Below are 6,359 nucleotides of genomic sequence, written 5' to 3' on the forward strand. Positions count from 1 at the left end.
GGTGGCCAACATGACATCGAAGGAAGACCACAGTCATGTACAATTGAGGGCTTCTGCATTTCCTGACCATTCAGGAACTTCTTTTGCAGCTAGCTCCATTCTTGCTTACCCTCAGTTATTTCTCCAACTTCCCACACTGTTGAGTCTTTCCTGGTTGCTGTTTAATGGTTCTCAGGCTGCCGAGAGTGAACGGACTGGGACAGGTGTGTCTGATAAAGAAAACATTGTTTCTTCTCTGCTTTAGGCACAGTGCCTGGGATCTGCCCCCACCCCACCCACAGAACTGATGGGAATCTGGGAGGGAGGAGCACTTCTCAGTTCCAGGCCAAGAAATGCTCTGTGCCTAGCTAACTAATGGCAGAGTGAAGCTTTGGGAAAAGAATGGGATTATGATTCCCGAACTGTCCCTTTAAGTGTGTGTTAAGTGTGAGCCATACATAAAGAGAGATAACACAGCTGGGCCTTGTTTGTATGATCCTAGCTCTTGGGAGGCTGAGACAGTAGGATTGCTGTAAGTGTGAGGTCATCCCGGGCAACCTGGTGAAGACAGGGCAACCAAGGCAAGAGAATGAAATTTTGTCTCAAAAGAAAAGACCCAGTCAGTCAGGTGGCTTGCGACCAAGCCCAAGGACCTGAGTTCAATCCCCGGAACCCACGTGGTAAACAAAGAACTCGGACTCACACACATACAGATTGCCAAGTATACACTTACACATGTGCACAGGCATACACATTTATAAATTAAGGTAACAAAAATAGGAGAAAAGGGGAAATATCTTCCAGGGTGAAAGACACAATACTTGACTGGAAAAAGGGTAGGCAGGAGACCTAAGTAGGTGGTTGTCTTGTGAGGTGGTCTGCTGTAGAGTCACATGGCACAGAGACATCTGGACACTGGAGAACAGCAGTACAGTCTTAACTGCTTTGGTCAATTTTGCAGAATTTTTGTGTTTCCTTCCCTTCCTTCCTTCCTTCCTTCCTTCCTTCCTTCCTTCCTTCCTTCCTTCCTTCCTTCCTTCCTTCCTTCCTTCCTTCCTTCCTTCCTTCCTTGTTAAAACATGTCTTGCTATATAGCCCAGGCTGGCCTCCAGCTTGACAACCTCCTGTCTCAGCCTCTCAAATGTTGGGAGGACAGATGCGGCATGTTCAGTCTGACAGGGACTACTTTTTAGCACATGTAGGACACAGTGCATTGATAATAGAGGCCATCCAGCCAGTGGGCTTCTTTAAACACCAGTAATTCACCACAATCACAGAGTAAGGCAGTGAACCTTTGTGGCTTGGTGAGGAGAGATTTGAGAAATAGGTTTTCTAAAAATGGAGGGACTACGAAGACCCTGGAAAGCTGTTAATGAGTGAAGTAGCAAACAGATGAAACAAGGCCAGGGTCTGTGCTTTGGATCCTGGATACTGTAGGCTGCTGGGGAGGGTCACGCTGGCTGAGGCACTTTGAAAGTTACTGTGCTATCACACTGCAGTGGAGGGGTGAGTGTTTGGTATCTCTGAGCATATATATATATATATTCATTCCTTTGTGTATGGTTTTTATTTCTGAAACAGAGTCTCATATATCCCAGGTTGTTCTTGAACTTGCTCTACAGCCCAGGGAGGATTTAAGAGTAATCAGCACACCTACCTAGCCAGGTTTACAGGCACTGCAGAGTACTTGAAACTTAATAGAAGTTGGGTGTGGTAGCACAGACCTATAATCCCAGCACTCAGGAGGCTAAGGCAGGAGGGCGCAAGCTAGAAACCAGTGTGAGCTATGTGGCCAGATGTTGTCTCAGGAGGAAACAGGAGAGGGGTGGCAAAGCAAGACTCAGTCTCTCTACGCGGTCCTACTTCAGAAGAAAATCACCAGGCATCACAGGAAGACTTCTTGTTGAGGCAGTGCCAGGGACTGGGCATCTGACTAGTATTAACTACCAGGAACTGGGCATCTGACCAGTATTAACTATCAGGAACTGAACAGCTGACCAGTATTAACTATCAGGAACTGTGTACCTGAGCAGTATTAACTATCATGGATCCACAGAAAAACCTCAATGGAGATATAGTTATGGGTGCTGCTACACTTTATTCTTAAGAGGAAAGTGAGTCATTTCTGTCACTGGAGCCTGTATAAAAAGTCCGTACAGGCCAGGTGTTTTAGATCCTACCAGAGATGTGATTGTCTCTTGACAGGCTCCTTCAGGCACCCTTATTCACAAATATTTTTGCACAGGACCTGAAATCCCCTATTTACAGCATTATTCGTTGTTTACAAAGTGCCTTCCTGGTTTGGCAATGCAGCTTAGTTGCACAGTGACCCTGTAGCAGTAGAGGGGTTCTGGGTTTGATCCCAGCAGGACAAATAGTAAAGTAGTGCCTTTCTGTAGTTTCATGGAAATCCCATTATGCTGTACTATTTTACTTTAAAATGGGGGTGCATTTACTTTATCAGTGAGGTTCATGTCCTACCCATACCTATCACCTGGACTTGGCCAAGTGATTTCCCTAAATCTCATTACAATCCCGAGATGAAATTAACCTGAGTTCAGCTTTGTTATACATAAAAAGGAATCAGAAAAAAAACAGAGAATTTTGACTTCTAGAGAAGAGCAGGTTTGCAACAAGGGGGAAGCCACTAGTGAGGAGGAAAACCGTGAGAGAATTCTGGAGGCAGAGCAGCATTCGGGTGCCAATGTAACAATGCTGACCCCTGGACTGGCCTTCCTTTGGCATCTCTGAGAACACTCTGTTCTGAGGACCTTGCAACTTCAAAGACTCCAGTAATTTACAAGGTCCTTGGCTGTCTGTCAACATCTGCTGTCACTTTCAGATGGATAAATGCTATTGGGAAAAGGAGGGGGTACTTGGGAAGGGCAGAGGTTTACACAGGCAGGGTGTTAAAAACTTTAGTTGTGCCGGGCAGCGGTGGTGCACACCTTTAATCCCAGCACTCGGGAGGCAGAGGCAGGTGGATTTCTTCAGTTCAAGGCCAGCCTGGTCTACAGAGTGAGGTCCAGGACAGCCAGGGCTAAATAGAGAAACCCTGTCTTGAAAAGCCAAAACAAAAACAAAAAACAAAGAACAAAAAAACCAAAAACCAAAAACCCCCACAACTTTAGTTGCCACAATGGCAGATTCTCATCTTGTTACTGTGTTCAGAAGGTAAGAGATTGGGGGTGCTGTGGGGTATGACTATGTTCTACCCCTGAGTTGCTCACTCTCTTCCCCAGCCCTGTATCCTTTAAAACCCAGGTCAAGGCTACATGACTCCTCCAATGTCTGTGAAAATGCAACATTCACTCCTGAACTAACTGTTGATTTTCTTATACAAAGGAATTCCAAGTTCCTTCTAAAAAGTTAAAAATGGTTGTTTTATATATTCTTTTCCTTCAGTACTCGGGATCAAACCCAGGGCCTCACCAATTGTAGGCAAGTGTTTTACCACTAAGCTACAACCTCAGATATTTTTGAAGTCTTTATAATTTATTGAGACAGAGGTCACACTGTACCTCTGGCTGGCCTGGAACTTGAGATGAAGATTAGTCTGGCCTTGAATTTACAGGGACCCGCCTGCCTCTGCCTCCTGAGTGCTAGGATTAAAAGCATGCCACCATGTCAGGCTGACTTTTGTAATTTTGAAACAGTCTCGCTAGGTTACTTTTGAAGGAGAAACTGGGGCCACAAGAACGAGATACTGTGCCTGATTTGCCACATTTTCTATCTTATTCTGGCACTTTGTTGAGATTAGAGTTGTAGGATCTTTGTTGGTATTGCTTTTGAGACAATGTTTCATTCTGTGGTGACCTGGAATTTACAATGTAGTCCAGGCTGGCAATGAACTCTCACCTCAGCCAAGAGCCATTATTACTCAAAATTATATTCCATAATTCCATCTTATAAGTATCGAACTTATGCAATAATATTGCCAAACTTTAAAATGTCTATTCCACAACAAACCCTTTTTTATTCAGTTTGCATTAGTTTATTCATACTGATGACTTCAGAACACCTTCATGGGGTTCTGCACACACATGGGGGTTTCCTCACGGAGCAAGGGACTTGTGACCTCCTTGAATTCTCAGTCTTTCCATGCTTTCTACATATGCTCCAAGCTCTCTCCATTTAAAGCATGTTTCTTGTGCTGGGCACATGCCTTTACTTCCAGGCAGAGGCAGGTTTATCTCTGAGGTAGAGGCCAGCCTGGTCTACAGAGTGAGTTCCAGGACAGCCAGGGTTACACAAAGTAATCCAGTCTTGAAAAAACAAAACAAAGCAAAACAACAAAACCCTCAAAAGCCTGCATCTTGCTTCCTGATGGGACCTTAGAATAGCACAATTAGAGGACTGAAGCTGTTTTTTTTGTTTGTTTGTTTGTTTTAAGACATTATCTTCCAATGTAGCCCAAAGTCTCTTTGAACTTTTGGTGATCCACTTGTCTCAATCTACCAAGCAAGGGGGCCTGAGCATGCCCCACTTGTCCTGCCTGGATTGGGTTTGGATCCTAACTCTGACACCTAGCACCTGGATGATTTTCATGAGCCTTACTTGCTCTAGATCAAATGGGACCAATAATGGTAGCTATTTCATGGAGGTTTTATCGAGGCTGTCTTGGACTCACTTTGTAGAACACTTTGGATTCAAACTCACAAAGATCTGCTTGCCTCTGTCTCTAGAGTGCTGGAACTGAAGGCATGCACCACCATACCTGGTCAGTTTTTTGTTTGTTCATTTCATGGAACTTTTGCGGGGACTGATGAAGTAATGTGATTCTGGCACTGAGGTGCTTAAAGTAGCATTTGCTACTGTTTTCACTTAACCAACCCAGATCAACTAAGATCCCTTCTCCATTTTCATGGCTACCTCCTGGGATAGGTGCTCATTTTGCTTGAACAGAAGTGTTCTCCAGGCCTTTCTCCCTATCCACTTTGTCCTTCCCACCATCCGCATTCAGGCTTGTACATACCGTTTGTATTGACTTTTGGTTTTAAAGGTTTCTTACCTTTCTCACTTGAGATTGAATCTTACACCACAGACTGCCTCTGCTTAGAAAACCTTTCCTTTTTCACAGGTAAAACTCCAACTCCCATCCTTTAACCATGAGCCACTTCAAACTTCAAAGCCTCCATGAATTCTTTTTTGGTGTCAACAGGGTGAGAAATATTGTCCCTTAGGAGAAGCACTCAAGTGCCAAAGCATAGCTTTCTCTAAACTCCAGAGGCCTCTAAGCACCCAGTGACCTTATACCCTCTTCTCCTCAGCTCACCCTCTCAGAAAAAGCCAGTAATGGAGAAGTAGACAGTCACAGGCTGTCTTCTGAATTGTTTTTCTACTTCCTTAGTGCCTTCACCTTTTACAGCCTCCCCCAATCTTGTTAATTCTTGTCTTTTGGTTTTGTGGTAGACACCTGTGTTCTCACACACCTGAGTTAGATACTTCATTAGTACTAGGCACTTGTTTCCGGATTTTGTTTCTCTCACAGTGGTAGGGGTAAGTTTATGTTTGTGTCTCCTACTATACAATACTTAAGTGCCTAGCTGATGGTTCAGTATTCTCCGGGCTAGTATGATGATTATCATTTGTCCAACGAATATAAGAGTGAATGTATAACTTCCTACTTGATAAGTTTCATGACTAAGCAGTTTATGATGGGTTATCTTAGACAACCTATGTAATTAAGGTATTTGAAATGAACACCACCACGAATATCGACAATCTTCATGGACCTACATAATGCAAGCTTTTTATCTGACTGTTGAGCTTTGGGACCGACAGATTAGTAGTACATGGTGCTTTATTTACGTTTTCAACTGTTTGGTTGTGCTAACGGTCTCAGAGGAAGGCCACAATGAGATATTGGAGCAAGAATAGAAGTAGCAACACAATCACAGATCACAAATATGCTGAGGAAAGCTGAACATTCTTAGAGAATAAGTTTGGGTTCTGGAAGGGGGCGGAGTTTGTGCTGATGGAAAGGTTGAGAGGAGACTTTCTTGGTTTCTTGAAATTCCATAGAAAAAGTACTTTTCTCACAGCATTGCATTTCTACAGTTCTTCCCTGAAAATCCGCTCAGGATTTGTAAACGTCTGAAATTCGGTTAACGTAGTCAGACAAAGGCATCCGTCCGAAAAACTGACTCGGGGGTGGGGGTGGGGGGGGACTCGGGGACTCGGCGAGATGGCTCAGCAGAGGCCCCGCCATCAAGGCGGACCACTTGCGCTCCATCCCCAGCACCCACAAGTTGACCTCCACACAATTCCACACCACAGAATCAAATTTAAAGGCTTCTACCCCTTCACTCGCAACGGGGGGCTGAGTCTCATTCTCGGCAAACGCTCCTCACGAATGCATCCCTAGCCCTTATTTTGGA

The sequence above is a fragment of the Apodemus sylvaticus genome, chromosome 21 (assembly GCF_947179515.1).
Source record: "Apodemus sylvaticus chromosome 21, mApoSyl1.1, whole genome shotgun sequence".
Taxonomy (NCBI): Eukaryota; Metazoa; Chordata; class Mammalia; order Rodentia; family Muridae; genus Apodemus; species Apodemus sylvaticus.